At 36.2% G+C, this 15,529-nt stretch overlaps 1 long non-coding RNA gene across 1 annotated transcript in view; it reads left to right on the top strand.

Moving 5' to 3' along the window:
- LOC141428958 (uncharacterized) overlaps window positions 1–15,529 on the top strand; it is a 62,558-nt gene that overhangs the window by 15,687 nt on the left and 31,342 nt on the right. The gene's annotated exons all lie outside the window — the stretch shown is intronic.

Genomic DNA, 15,529 nt, shown 5'->3' with positions numbered 1-15,529 from the left:
TGGCAATAAGTTTTTGTTAAAATTTTTAGAGTTCGGCAGCCAAAATATCAAAAATAGAACCCTTATAGACATAGATGTAAAGTGGGGGTAATTTTTTTTTCTCGTCTAGCCCTATAGTGTGAGGTATCGTTTGGATAGATCTTTTAAAATCAATGGGAATTGTGAAGATGATCAATATTCAAATATTCTACTTTAAAGTGTAAACTTTCATTAAAATCGAGCGCTCCCTCCCTCCCTCTAAAAGCTACACTGTTGGTTTATAAAATTTGAAAAAGAAACACGAGTAATTATAATAACGATAGCTAAACTTGGAAGATTCCGTACAAAATAAAAATCTTAGAAAAATATTATACTTCATTTTTTCGTAGCGACTACGGAACCCTATCTTAGGCGAGTCCAACGCGCCCTTGCTCAGTTTTTCCTGACTGTACTTGGATAATCATCCATTCTATGTGTTCTTTGAATATCAACTCAGTCTTACCTCTGTAAGTAAGTTAAATTCGTCGTCCAAGTTTTGGACCATATCTACTCATGGACATGGACAAGAGTTTTTAAATAAAGGTAAGTAATTTAAGAAAAAGTTTTCCTACAATATTTGTTTATATGTCACCAGATTGCAAATTTTGTGAGGTCACAATAACTACATTAAACTGTGCTAATATGTTTCAAATACTAACTTCTGTGTTAGGAGGTTAATTGAACAATAATGACGTAGTGCTTGACGTGAGTGCAATACTTAAGAATTGGACTACCGAACTACTACAAAAGGTGCAAGCAAGGAAGTATGCAGCCTTGAGCGTCGAGAGTGAAGGTTCGTGCGACTAGACCTGTTCCGCGGAATACTAATAACTAATAACAGACAAACTTTTCAAACCCCACAGTACAGTCGAAGTTAAAGATACCTTTAAGCTTTACTACCTTGTCGCTGTAACATCTTATTTGCAGCTTTTTAACCGACTTCAAAAAAAGGAGGTTATCAATTCGGTTGTATTTTTTTTATGTTCATTATTGTCAGAAGGCTTACAGTGACAAGATCAAGAGACTAAATTGTAAAAATATTGTTACCCTCGACTGTACCTATAAGTTTTTTTATTATCAATCTAATTTATAGGGGCCGGGGCCGTTCCAACTATAAAGCCATGATTCTTTATTTTTTTCACTACAGAGTTCAAAAGAGATTCTACGTATTCACTTCGTGGTTTAAGCGAAGTACTTGTGGTCTACGGACTACTGAACGGGATGTGATGTCTACGAAGGTTTTTATCGGCAATGTACAGGTACCTACCGCAGCAGGTATTGGTTGCGAGTTAATTTCACCGGTTCCCTTCCCTGTTGAGATGGGTATGTATTATTCAATTCAATTCAAGTTCTTTATTTCGGACAAACAGAGTATCCATAGTGTTAGTAATTAAGCAATAACAAAACAGAAGATAATACATTTTAAACTTATTCTAGTATTAGTATTTAAGGACATATATTTATTATTATTATACTAGCTATGTCACAAACTGCGCCACACTCTTAATCTGCTCAGTCCAATATTTTAAGATCGGACAATCAAATCTGGCAGCAATTTCCTTCAGAATGCTGTTGGGACTTCGTCTCACACGGCTTAGTAATGAGACTATATTTTTCCGCATTAAAGTCTGAAAACTATCCGTGCGAGCTGCCATAAACATGCCCGACGCCGAGCATCTGCCAGGCAGTCCCATCAGCATTCTAAAAGCATTGTTGTATTGGACGCGCAAAGCGCTGTAGGCTCGTTTCGTATACCGCACCCACAGGCTGCTCGTGTAAAAGGATTGGCAGTATGATTTAAAGAGTGTAATTTTTACATCACCTGAACAACGTGCAAACCTGCGGGCAATCATGTTACTCCGAACCGCCAGCGCCCTACGCTCCCTTTCTATGTCCAAATCATCCCCCAAATCACTCGTGAGGACGTGTCCCAGGTATTTCACCCTATCCACAACTTTTAATGGGCTAGAGTTCAACAAAATAGGTGGTATATGGTATGGTTTGATTGTGCCCGCCTTAAAAACCAACACCTCACTCTTTTTAGTGTTGTACTCTAGTCCATGGGTCAAGGCGTAGGCTTCGCAGCGGGCAAGCAGCTGCTCCAACGCGCTGACAGACGGGCACAGGAGCACCATGTCATCGGCATAACTTAAGCTATTGACACAAGTGCTGCCGACATAGCATCCTGCATGCATGCTACTAAGCCCGTCTATCAAATCGTTGATATATAGGTTGAAAAGCTTCGGTGAAGTGATACCACCCTGTCTCACACCACACTCAAGCCTATATTCACTGGACAAACTGCTCGCCCATCTAACCCGGTTTAGCTGATTACTGTACCAGTGCCTAAACAGGGCCACGCACTCCTCCGGTATACCCGCTTCACTTAATTTCTGCCACAGTAGATCATAGTTGACCCGATCAAAAGCCTTGGACAAATCGAGGAAACAGGCATAGACAGGGGTTTTCCTATCCGTATAATACCTGACCGTATGCTTAAGACATAGAATTGCACTATCAGTGGACAGCCCCGCTCTGAATCCAAATTGGCCATCATGTATATCTAGGTAGTTGTCCAAAACCCCGTCAAGCACACGGTCAAGTATCTTGGCTGTAGTGGTAGCGAGCGAGATAGGCCGATAGTTCGCCCTGTCAGACAGATCACCATTTTTATTTTTAATAACCGGTACAACAATCGTCCTCATGAGCGCCGCAGGAAGGTATGAGTGGCCAATACATAAATTAAGTAACAAGGACAGTACTCTAGGCAGATGCTCCCCAGCATATTTAAAGTGCTCTATACTAAGACCATCGTGACCAGGCGACTTACCCCTCCGCATATTATTTATAATAAGTTTAATTTGTTCAGATGTAAAATGGGTCGTACGCCCAGCCCCGACGGTCACCACACCCACCTTAAACTGGGACGATGTTTTTACATCCAACAATGATTTAACGCTGAAATGTTCTCTAAATTTCTCAGCAATCTCCCCACAGTCCGACCTACCCTCAACACTCACCGGCAGGCCAGGCCTCACATTCATTTTCTTAGTTCCATTCCAAAAATCTCTAAAGTTTTTATTTCTATGGAAGGTAGCCAGCTTGTCCATTATAATCTGTTCTTGCCTGTTCTGACACCACTTAAGTTTGGATTTAAATACTTTCTTAGTATGATGCATTAGCTCAAAAACCCTACCCTGAGATGGTTTACCAGCTAGCTCCCACAACTGGAATTGAAGCCGGGCTTCTCTGTGAGCTTCTGCAACATGTTTATTCCACCCCGCTAGACAGCGACCCCCGGCCCGCCTACCACACTTGGCTGTCATCCTAGCAGCATTAGATAAGATATTAATGACCTTGAAGTAAATGTCATCTATATAAGTATAGTGATTACAATTTTCACACATCACATTACAACAGTCCCTAAGAGAGTCAGGAATATCGATGTCCTTTAATTCACTATTACATTCATCAATTTTACTGTTATATTCATCAATTTGACTCATCTGCCTTTCCCCCCATAATATGTTATATAGGCTCCAGCATATTAATATTACATTCTATAAGCATAGGGAGGTGATCGGACCAAAAAACATCATACATCACCGTAATGTTGCTTATTGTACTCCAGGCACTTTTAGTTACGATGCAATGATCCAACCATCTCCTACACCCATGTATATCACTAACGTATGTGTACGTATCAGAACTAGCGCCCAATTTATCAATATCCGCACATATCCATTTTTGTTCTATACAAAAATCCATCATCTCACTATAAAACGGCTCATTAATGTGCGCGTTGAAGTCCCCCAGTAAATATACCGCTTGCAAGTCATTATTCTCTGTAATAATCGAAGACAACGCACCTAAACACTCTGTAAACAACGGCCTATTATCATTCGAGACCGATTATAATACCGATAAACAAAAGACCGAATTTCACAAGACCTATGGACGGAAGGCCGAATATTAAAACGTCGAATGGATATATGACCGAAAGTTTGAAATCCCGAAAGTACATTTGACCGGCAGCCTAAAACCCGAAGACTACAATCCCGAAGATCAAAATACCTACACTCGAAAGGTCGAAAACTCATAATGCCGAACAGTCATAATCACTACAAGTAAAATAATCGACAATCAATATATCGAAAATCAAAATACCGAAACTGCCGCTATACCAAAGACGAAACAAATATAGCAGGAAATAAAAGATTTGTGCGAGCGAGCGAAGCGAGCGAGCAAGACGATTTGGAGCAGAAGCGACTCGGATAGGTTAGGTTCAGAAGGCTAAGGCGGGAACGAAGTGGAGCGTAGTTCCCGCCTTAGCCTTCGATGTTAGGTTTTTTTTTATAGCAGGCAAGATACTTAACTGCCACTAAGTAAAGTAGGTTGGATAAGATTCAACAGCAAAGATCATTTGTGAAGCAATATTATCCGGGCTGCTATAAAAAAAAACCTAACATCGAAGGCTAGCCTTCTGAACCTAACCTATCCAAGTCGCTTTTGCCCCGAACCGTCTTGCTCGCTCGCTTCGCTCGCTTGCACATATCAAACTTTTTTTTACTTTCGGTATTTTGTACTTTTGGTATTCTGAATTTCGATTTGTTAAGTGTCGATATTTCGACCGTAGGTAATATGATTTTTCGGTATTATTATAGATACCCCATTTTCGGGATTTTCTACTTTCGGTCATTTAAAAATAGATATTTCGACCTTCGGTGTATCGGTTGTCGGTATTTTGTACATTCGGTATTCTGAATGTCGATGTGTTATGCGTCGACATTTCAACTGTAGGTATTATGATTTGTCGGTCTTATAATACATACCCGTTGAGATAGGGATCCATAAAAAATAATTGTAACGCTATACGCTCGCCAAGCCAAAATGCTTTATTTCCAGTCTCGTGTATTTATTATAGGTACTTTAGGTACACTGCTATGAAACCTCGTTTAAAAAGATTAGGATTACAATGCCGTGACCGTTCTTTCTAGACATCTGAAAAATTAAATGCCTATAATGCATCCCAGCTAATTTGTATAATACGTACCTAATAATTAAATAAAAAGCATGACGAATTATAATAAACTACACGCCATTTCTTAAATGTATTATACCTAGTTTACTTATACTTTTATTAGTGTTCTCGTTATTGAAATCGTATATATAAATGTTTTGAAATATACTTATTTTTACGCCATTATCTACCTACGCCATTTCTGGCCGCGTCAAGCGCACCCAACCAAAGTTAGCCGAATGCGATCCGAGTATACAATGTTGCAAGTTCGACAGTTTTTTGGTCGAAACCACTCAAACCAAAACCGAAGTACTACAAAACGGTCGGACACCTACATAATTCACCCTATTAATCCAGTTTTCATTGCATTACTATAATAATTAAGGTCTATCCAAGCTCTATAGCTTTATAGCTTTTTTAGGACCTATGTCCTAAAAAAGTTCGACTTGGATGGCATAAAACCACAGCATAAAACACTGTCAAACATCGAATAAAAATAATTTATTGAATTCAAAGATATGCGTGTTCATGCAGTTTCTCCACCTCCACACTACCAGATGTTAGATTCTAACATCTGGTAGTATGGTGTAAGGTTGTGTTGCTGTGAAGATGAGCTCTGGTTGAGTTCGAAACGCGTCAATCTATTGTGGTGATGGTGATAGATGGGTTTGTGTGATTTGTATGTGTTCTTACAGTTTGGAGGTGGAGGAACTGCATGAACACGCATATCTTGCATTAACTTATTATTTTGACACTTGAAACTTAACGGTAAAATTTGGACACCTTTTTAAATGAAACAAGGGAACTATTTAAAATTGTGTTAACTTCTATAGTAAAAACATAATAAATACAGCTGATAAATGCACATGTACGTATTTTTAGTCCATTTGTGTTCGAAATACTAAGAAACGTGTTACAATTTGACCGTTAACTCAAACCCTAAATTAAACGGAGTATAGCCACAGGTATAGTAGGTACTTATAGCTAACATAATAAGGTAGCGGGTGAGCAAAGAAATTCTTTTAGTTCATCGAATAAAAACATTCGTCTAATTAAATTAATCAAAATATAGAACCTATTATACCTACTTGTAAGACTTAAACCGCATTCTCGAGTTTATTATTGTTTTATCTCTATTAATGAAATATCTCTAATAATGAAAATGAATATTTATTAATGAAAGCTTTGTTATTATCACATGCTTAAGGAATATGGTTTTTTCAAGGATTTTAGAAATCGGCCTTATCAGCGATAAAACTAATACAGTATTTAGGTACGGTAACCTTCAATGTGACGTGTTCTAGTTGATCGTTTAAGATTTATCGGTTAATGTCTTGTTGACTAACGTTAACAATAGCTTCATAAAGTAGTTATATCGTTAATCGATTTCACAATGAGGATAACCGCTACTGCGTCTACTATAATCAAAACACATGGGGTAATATTTTTTCTAAGCCTTGTGTTACATAAATATGTGAGGCATACCGTAAAAGTAGTAATAGATTGCGTAGTTTGTTGGATCAATCAGCCCAGCATACCCGCTATGTAATTCTACTTGGATGGTTCTTGTTAGATGTGTAACTAGAGCTTAATTTATCATATAAAATATGTATTTATTTATCAACACAATTTTACATGTTATTATTGTAAAAATGAAGGTCCGTATCTCTGATAGAAGTTGCAAATAATTGTACCTATATGCAAGTTAATAGGCAGGACAATGATATAGGTACAGCTAACTTACATGAAAATATACATGAACGAAAACGAATCTATTCGAGACACGTCAATATATTTCCGTCACGTTTATTAAATAGGTGCCTTGTATATTATAAAAGAAGCTACTGTCGCGAAAAGATATTCGATATTTGTAAAATATCAAGGCTAAGAGAAGTCCTGTTCTTTGTAAATTGTTTAAAAGTTACGCTCTTGGTTCAAGGAACAACGTACAGTACGTAGGCACTAAAATTTAACAATACAAACATATAATTGTAGAATACTTGGTTCGATACCTGAACAGTTTCTAGATTCAAATAAAACTGAGTCGAATTGCAGTAAATTATGCGGAGTTATTCAACCGCATCACATTCACTGATATTCTAATTAAGTAATTAGTATTATTGCATTAAATTTATTGAGCCTACATAAATGTATTCTTTACCATATTTCGAAGCGAAGCATTCTCCTAAAATATCTAAGTATCTATTACAAAAAAAAATGATTCAGCTAATTTACCTCTAAGGGCTCTTACTCATTAACACGATACACGATACCAAATCGCGCGCGTCGGCATCTTTTTACGATGTGACGATTTCTAGTAGATTTACACGACACGACGTCGCATCGTAAAACTATGCCGCGTCGTAGTACGTCGCGATATGGTATCTTGTTTAAGTGTAACTAATAGTCCCAATAGATTTATATACCTTTTGCTGTTTACTTTTGTTTGCCTTTTGTTATTTTTTTAAATGAAATAAAAACTTTACCTATGTACGTTATACGTTGTATTCTATCTATATGCTTGGTACAAGTGATTAGGTAGTTACTTATAGGTTATACGTAAATATTTGTAATAAAGGACGTATTACTTGTACTATTACTTATTCTGTATTACTAGAAAACATAACGATTTGTTATATAACTTTGTCGAGTCCTAGCTAGTACAACTAAACTAGATTGATAATGTCCTTCGGAACTCAAAACACACGATCGGTTTTCTTTTTCTCTCATAAAATCTTCGCAGGAAAACGAAGCAAACCGACAAGTTCTGAGCGATGTTAACATTCTTGTTGTGCTGTAATTATTATCGTAAGACGTAAGTAAACCTTGAGTAACTTTAGCCAGCTCATTAATCTAGTTTACTTAATAAAATTACTATAAAGCCACAGATCTAACTATGTAAAACGATCCGACCGTAGAGTGAAAACCGACCCAACGTAAGACATTACAAGACTTACCTAACCGTAACCGGATGGACCGTTTCACTCGCTATTTTTTGTCGATTATACAGCTTAACACTTCAGTGTGAAAACCACATGGCAAATCCTTAAAATGACTGCTCGAGCTTGAGTCAAATCATTGTCTTTAGTGAGAGATGGTGCGATACGAACTTCGATTTTCGAGTTTTGTAGTAGCCCCTCAGTTTCTTTAATTGTACCACGTTGAGCAAAAATTATTATAATTAATAAAATTAATAAGTTTTTTTTTACATTTTAAATTTAAAATTAATAAGTTTTTTTTACATTTTAACCGTAGGTTAGTTGATCATCAGCTTGTTCCAGAAAAATCATTATACTCGTAAAGTGAACTCTGGCAGTTTTCCATTTCCTCAATAATAACGTGTCAAGGACCAGAAAATACGGAAAATTCCTTCTACTAAGAAAATAATCCTAAAAATCTTGTATTACCTATACGGAAAGTCAAAAACAAAGATGCGTCATTGAAATAGGTATCTCTCTCCAACAACATTTTTATTCAAACGAGCGGCTTAGCATGCAAACATGGTCGTCGAAATAACGGATAGTTGTAAAATCAACCACATTCCATCACCCATTATTAACAACACCAAATAGTAACTTCATTTAGTTTATCTAGGTACTCCTAATGTCTTAAAATACTTAACATAATGCTATTATATATAGTTTGTATGGATAGGAAAATTGGAGTCTTAAATATTGAAATTTTCCCATTAAACTATCTAAACATTTACATTTCTGTATTGAAAATATTGAAATACACTAGACTAGTTTGTATTACAATGATAGATAAGTAAAATGTTTAAAATCCTTAAATGTACCAAATCTGGCAGCTGAAGTTTGTTTACATTTAGTTAATTACCTAAACGTACAGAAAAAAAAGACTACTTAAACCTATTAAATAAATAATGTAAGCTACTTTAATGAAACAAAATGTCAGTCAGAAGCACGTCTGTTTTAATCATCACGACAATAACATCGTCAGTGAAAAAATCATATTAAACGAGGCTAATCTTTTAAAAGTATTTTTCTTTTGTTTATCACGACTTGGTTTCATATTCACAATGTAACATGTAACATAACAGAGTATATTTATGCAACTCTAAAATCTACCTTATTTAAATTCGATTACAAATTTATTTAATGGAAACTTTTAGTAACATCGGATTTCCACTGTAGATTATAATATAAACTTTCTTTATGTCTCCAACTTTTAGCATACCGCATGCACCACAATCGATTACTCTAATCCAAACTTAACATTGTGATAATCGTGAATACCTATTTAAATTCATTTAAGTATGTAGGTACGTTATTTCGATTTATCTGGGGGCACTGAAGTGCCCCCGCCAAGTCATACAAAAAAGCGGCACAGCCGTACCATCCTTTTCTTGAAGCAGTTCAGGCCATTTTCGACCCCCCTATAACTTTGTTTTGAATAAAACTAGAAGCCTGAATTTTCAGTAACCAAGCAGGCATTGTATAAACACGGTATATTTCAAATTTAAGAATTTAAGAATTATAACTAGTCAAAGTATCATAATTTTGTTACTCACTCACTGACTGACTGACCGATCATCAAAAACTTTAAGGCACTTCTAGCAGACATAGAACCTTCAAATTTAGAATACAATTAGTTTATAGTGTATAAATCAATGAAAAACTGAAATATTTTGCAATTTCGGTCCAGTTTTCTAGATACACCAACTGCATAAATAACTTTGTAATGCTATATATATATACGTTTAAAATAAATAGATTGAATTGCAATCGCAATTTTATTTAATATAATATGTATTACTTGTGAGATACATTGTGTTTTCATGCGATGGCCAAGTCAATCACTTTATTTAAAACTAGCTTTTGCCCGCGGCTTCGCTCGCGTTAAATTTGGCGTAACATACATTTATTTTCTGCGATCCTTTTTTCGTGTTTTGATGATTTTTCGGAGGATTTCATGGAAATACAAATACAGACAGACGTTGTTTTAGACAGATGGTGCAAATTTTGGAATTCAAAAATCAACCTACATACGTAATAAATCATAATTCGTACCAACTTTGAAACCCTGTTTCGCTGGTTCAGGGGCGGAATTCTAGAGAACGTTAAATTAAAGTACTACTCATTTCTTTTCTCCGCGAGTTCAAACACGATGTAGGATTCTATCATCATCAGGCCTACGCGTCTGTTCCGAACGAATTTTGGCGTGTTATATAGGATTTATATAGGATTACATCCCCAGAAATTGTAAAGTTCCCGCGGGACATGAATTACTTTTTTAAAATATGCCCCGAAAATAAATTCACTTTTTTTATTTTGCGGAAAGTTTTCATCGAAAAAAAAAGTACCTAGTCTATCAATCAGGGATAGTGTATCTTTCTATTGGTAAAATAATTATTTAAATCAGCTCAGTAGTTTCAGAGATTACCCCCAACAAACAAAGAAGCAAACCAATTATTTTTCTATTCCATGGAATTTTCTAAAAATCTTTTCCTGGAGCACCTCAGTATGACTTTAGGTCCATCTATGCCAAATTTCACCCTGTAACATGCGGAAACGGTTGTGTTGCTCTGAAAACGAGCTCTGGTTGAGTTCGAAACGTGTGTGGTAGTGGTGGTAGATGAATTTGTATGAATTTGTATGTATGTAGGTGGAGGAACTGCATTTACACACATTTCATGCACAAAAGTTATAAAGGACGCGGGAGAGCAAAGTAATTGTGTCAGTTCGTTTAACGTACATGTAAAATTTCGTATCTGTGCTATCAGCCCTTGAGGAGTTCCGTCATCAGCAGGCGACCCTGGCTGCAGCATCAGATGGTGTATATCATATAAACGCATTGGCATTGAAATTTAACAATCATGTAGAGTCTTTTGTGTGTGCCATCAATTTTTGAGGTGTTCCCTTCTACGGACCAGGATGAACAGGATGTCACTGCTAAATTATTATATTGTTACCAGATTTACATTACTTTGCCAAATCTCCAGTCCCTAGTTTTATTAGTTTAGCTTGTGCGTTTTCTGATTCAATTGGTAGGTATATAAAATTCTCTGTATTCATTTTATCCCGTGAGATTTTCAAAAAATCTTTGAAACAGTTTTTACCTGTTCGTATTGTCTACCTGCATGCTAAGTTTGAAGTCTCTAATATTTATAATTACGAAGTGAGGGCTACCTTGAAGCGAAAATACAAATCCCATTTATTCTCTTTTCCGTGGGAATTTCGGAAAATCCTGAAAAATATTTTTAGATGTTAGTATTATTACCTACTTGCATGTCAAATTTAAAGTTTCTAATAATGATAGTTACGGAAATAGGGTCATTAATTGGAAGTGAAAATACAAGTCTCATTTATTCACTATCCCGTGGGAAGTTCGAAAAATCCTTTCTTAGTGCGCGTCTACACCTATCAAGGAACACGTATTCCAAATTTCAAGTTTCTAGGCCCAGCGGTTTGGGCTGTGCGTTGATCTATAAGTCAGTCAGTCAGTCAGTCAGTTTCTTCTTTTATATATATATATTAGAAGATTACGTTACTGTTTTCATACTCGTTTCTATGACGGTAGTGTAATGGATAACATAAAATTATATTAAATACCTGAGACACTTTTTTTTTCTATTACAATCGAAAGTGCTCCTGATTCTGAGCAGGAAAACGAAATTTCATCCAAATCTTAAAAAAGTAATTTCAAAAACCCCAATTACTGCGGCGATGATTGCGATTTGCGATGATGCGTATGAGTAGACTATCGACACGTTGACCGCACGGCCTTCGCAATATGGTTTTCAACAATATAAAAGGTGTGCTTTCCGAGTAGGCAATTAATTATAAAAATAACACACTACTTTTCTTCAGGTGGTTTATTGTTTAAAGTAAATATGTATATGCTTGAAAACATATCTGAGCGTGAGAATTCTGTTGTTTATGGACGATGAAGATTTCTCTCTTAGTCAAAAGTTTGCAACCTTTAAGATAACCCTGCAGTAAATCCCCGAGCTGATGAATTGTCGCCAAGGAAAAATCGCGTAAACATATAAGTTACACCATTTGCAGTGTTCGGTAACAATATGCCTAAGTAAGTAGGCACCTACCTACATTACATGCGCAGAGAAAATACAACACTATCATATCATGAATAAACATGGATATAATTAAAAACACAAAATAAAGGTAGATTCATTCACGATTACGTGTGCCGTGGTTCTTATTACAATGTCATTAATGGCTAATTTTGTCAAAATCACGCGTCTTCGTGGATGGCACTAGGTATACCAACCAAATAATTGATTAATTGAAGCCTGAGGTTTGATGCATATTGTGTAATAATAACAACTCGTATTTTATAACTGTTGCTATGAACGATAAACTAGGCATTTTGATTAAGGTTATCCACAGACTACTTACTTAGGAATAGGTCAGTATTTACATACCTACTGTATCTAGTATTTAAATACAAAGTATGTAAAATCAGTTTTGACGCCTCTACCTTACGGTCATCAATTGTAATTAAGTAGACACTTAAAGGCAAATACTCATATGTAAATTTAACGTTAAAAGTATTATTAATTGTATTTTGTTGTATAGCATAACCTCATTCGAAAACGGCAGCGCCATTTTACCATTATATGCATATAAGTTATTTTGAAGCAGCTACTGCGGCCGATGATGACTAAGGGCCGTATTTTGGAGTTGACTTTAACTCCCAAGTAAAGATGGTACCTAACTCCAAACGTTAGATTGTCAAAATACATGGAATCATTAATCCAGGTTTAACGACTTATTATTCTAAATTTAGACGGTCAGAATGGCACAGCACAGTTGATGACCCGCGACTGTTAGCCGTCGTTAAGCAAAGGTTGAGTTCTAGCGTCTAAACTTTAGACGAAGCCAGTACCGCTGGCTCCTGTCAGGCAAGCAAACACTGGCCTGGCCTGTGTTGCATAGATGAGGCCTACTGGATTCATTTAATTCCTGGATTATTCTTGTGGCATGCACACGGTTTGTGTTTTGCACGCGGCTGGAGGTCACTGACTTGAAAAAGGTGCCGGCCTTTTATCTCTATTCCTGCCAGTGCTGGCAGCCAGCGCTGACTTGTCTTTAAGAACTGTTTATACGAGATCAATAACAAGCCCGCGCTGGCTGTCAGTGAAACTGGCAGCCAACACTGTTTTCGTCTAAACCTGACTTTAGTAATCAAGATATCGGACTTACAAGTAAGTGATAGCGCCGATGATCATGGCGCCGCGGGGCCCGGTGATGGTGATGACTGAGGGTGACAACCAGTTGCAGACAGCCAGCGTGGCGTAGATGATGGCCAGAGATGTGTAACCGTCGCCGGTGAACGAGGTGTCATCGGTGGATATGCTGTCGAGGATAGTTTTCTGCGAACAAGTGATAACGTTATTCGTTATTTGTTTCTAACTTTCTAACTGAATGCTTCTCTCATCCATTCAAATGTTGACTGAAGTTACCTTAATTAAAGGATCCCTTAGTGTTTGGTGTTTGTTTCTATATTTTTATGCAAGAAGGGGTTTATATAAGTACATATACATATCTGTTGCTATTAGTACGAACAAAAAAACAGCGTAGCTTTCGTTGATTTTTCAAGCTTGATCAAGATTTAATCAAGATTTTTGATACTCTAAAGAAAATCCCTCATCCTTTATAATATGGGCGAAGACGAAAAAGAATCTATATTACAATTTGGTTTCAAAGCAGACATCACGAAAATGTTGAACAACCAAAAAGGAGAGCAGTGTTCAATGCTTAAATACGAGTACCTACTGGAAAACTTAAGACAAACGCGCAATTTAAATCTGGATTGTGGACAAACCCGTCGGAATATTTATTAAAACAATCTAATTAATTATGTTGTCATTAATCAAATAGATAACCTTGAAGTTCTATTCCAGTATCTATTCGATATGTCAAGGAGGAACAATATTTCACACGTAACAGCATGTTTAGTCTGACTTTATGTAAGTATTTACATTTACTCATCATGCACCCACTATGCAAATTATGCCATCTATCTATTGAAAACTAACTTTTCATTTCTATTATAAGACGTTTCACCTCAGTAGCTCGAAAAGGGTTGCTTTCTCCCTCGAAATCTGTGCGAAAAAACACTTTTTCCCCGCTAGCGTAAAAAGTTTTTTAGGTACTTCTCATGCTCGTAAAGACTTCGCATTCATAGCCGGATCTAGGCGACATAAAACGTTTTATGCTTAAGTGCATAAAGTAAAATTATCGTCTAAGATCAAAGCTCTGATCAACAGTCTGTAAAATATAGGTGATTCGTGTTTTATAAACAAATTAATTTCTTCCACCACTATTTTTGTCACTGTGTAGGAAGATTAAAAAATCATGTCCATTGTTGGGCAGTAGGTATAGTAGATTGTACAACAAGAGCATAAAACGAGCCATTTTACCCAAGACGTTCATATAGCCACCCGAGCCGGTACGGCGAGGGTGGATAGACACGTCGAGGGGAAAATGGATTTAATGCTCGAGTTTTACACTCTGCTTTTCACTTCGATGGCGAGGAAATGAAATAGCAACAGTGAAAACAATTGTTCACACACTACGTAAAATTTATTTTTCATGCATTACTATATAATTATTTTTTTTTAGTTTTAGTGATTTATTTTGATTGATTTTTAGTTTTATAAATAAAAAATGTATTAAAAATATAAAGAAACTTCTTTGTGTGGCTGTTGACACCTAATTACCTTGGTCTTAGACGAAGATTTTATTTTATGCACTAGTGCATAAAAAGTCATTTTATGTCGCCTAGATCCAGCATAAACACCAACTTTACGAGCATGAGAAGTGAAAAAGTTATTAGTGAAACTCTCGACTGCGCTCAGGATATCTCTTTTGAACCAGTCGCTTCACTCGAGGCTCTCTATACAGGCTGTAATTTTGAAAGTGATCCAAAATTAGTGTTTCTTGCCCAGTTAATGCTGGACGAATTTAATGTATTTAAACCGCAAATTTGTTCATATTGTCGATATTTTCTCCAGCATTAACTGAGCTAGAAGCACTAATTTTGGATCACGTTCTAAATTTCACCCTGTACCTATCTATATTAAAAGATGAGAATTGTTCATAAGCGTTTGGATTTGGTAAGATCTTTTGTTTGGGTGATAATCAACCTTACAATACGCCCAATATTATTTATATTTATAACCTTCGCCCAATATACACCCACAGCATGACACCTACACAATAGTAATACTGGCTGCATGTGCTTACACAACAGCGATGCAAGCCAAAATATCGCATAAACCCAAAAAAAGGAACATTGTGCAATATAAATAAAGCCAATGGCAGTTTTATATCCCTATTTATTTTATTTCGCAACTGATTACTGTCAAACTTTCGTATCAAACAAAAAGTTACGAAACATTCAAATCAGTCAAGGTAATAAAAATAAATATTTGATAAAAAAAAAATATACATTATTTTTAGGTGACGTAAAAAAATAAACGTATATGGCCCGAAAGACATTAAT

This window comes from Choristoneura fumiferana, chromosome 6 (genome assembly GCF_025370935.1).
Source record: "Choristoneura fumiferana chromosome 6, NRCan_CFum_1, whole genome shotgun sequence".
Lineage (NCBI taxonomy): Eukaryota > Metazoa > Arthropoda > Insecta > Lepidoptera > Tortricidae > Choristoneura > Choristoneura fumiferana.
This window is presented reverse-complemented; position numbering and strand designations above follow the sequence as displayed.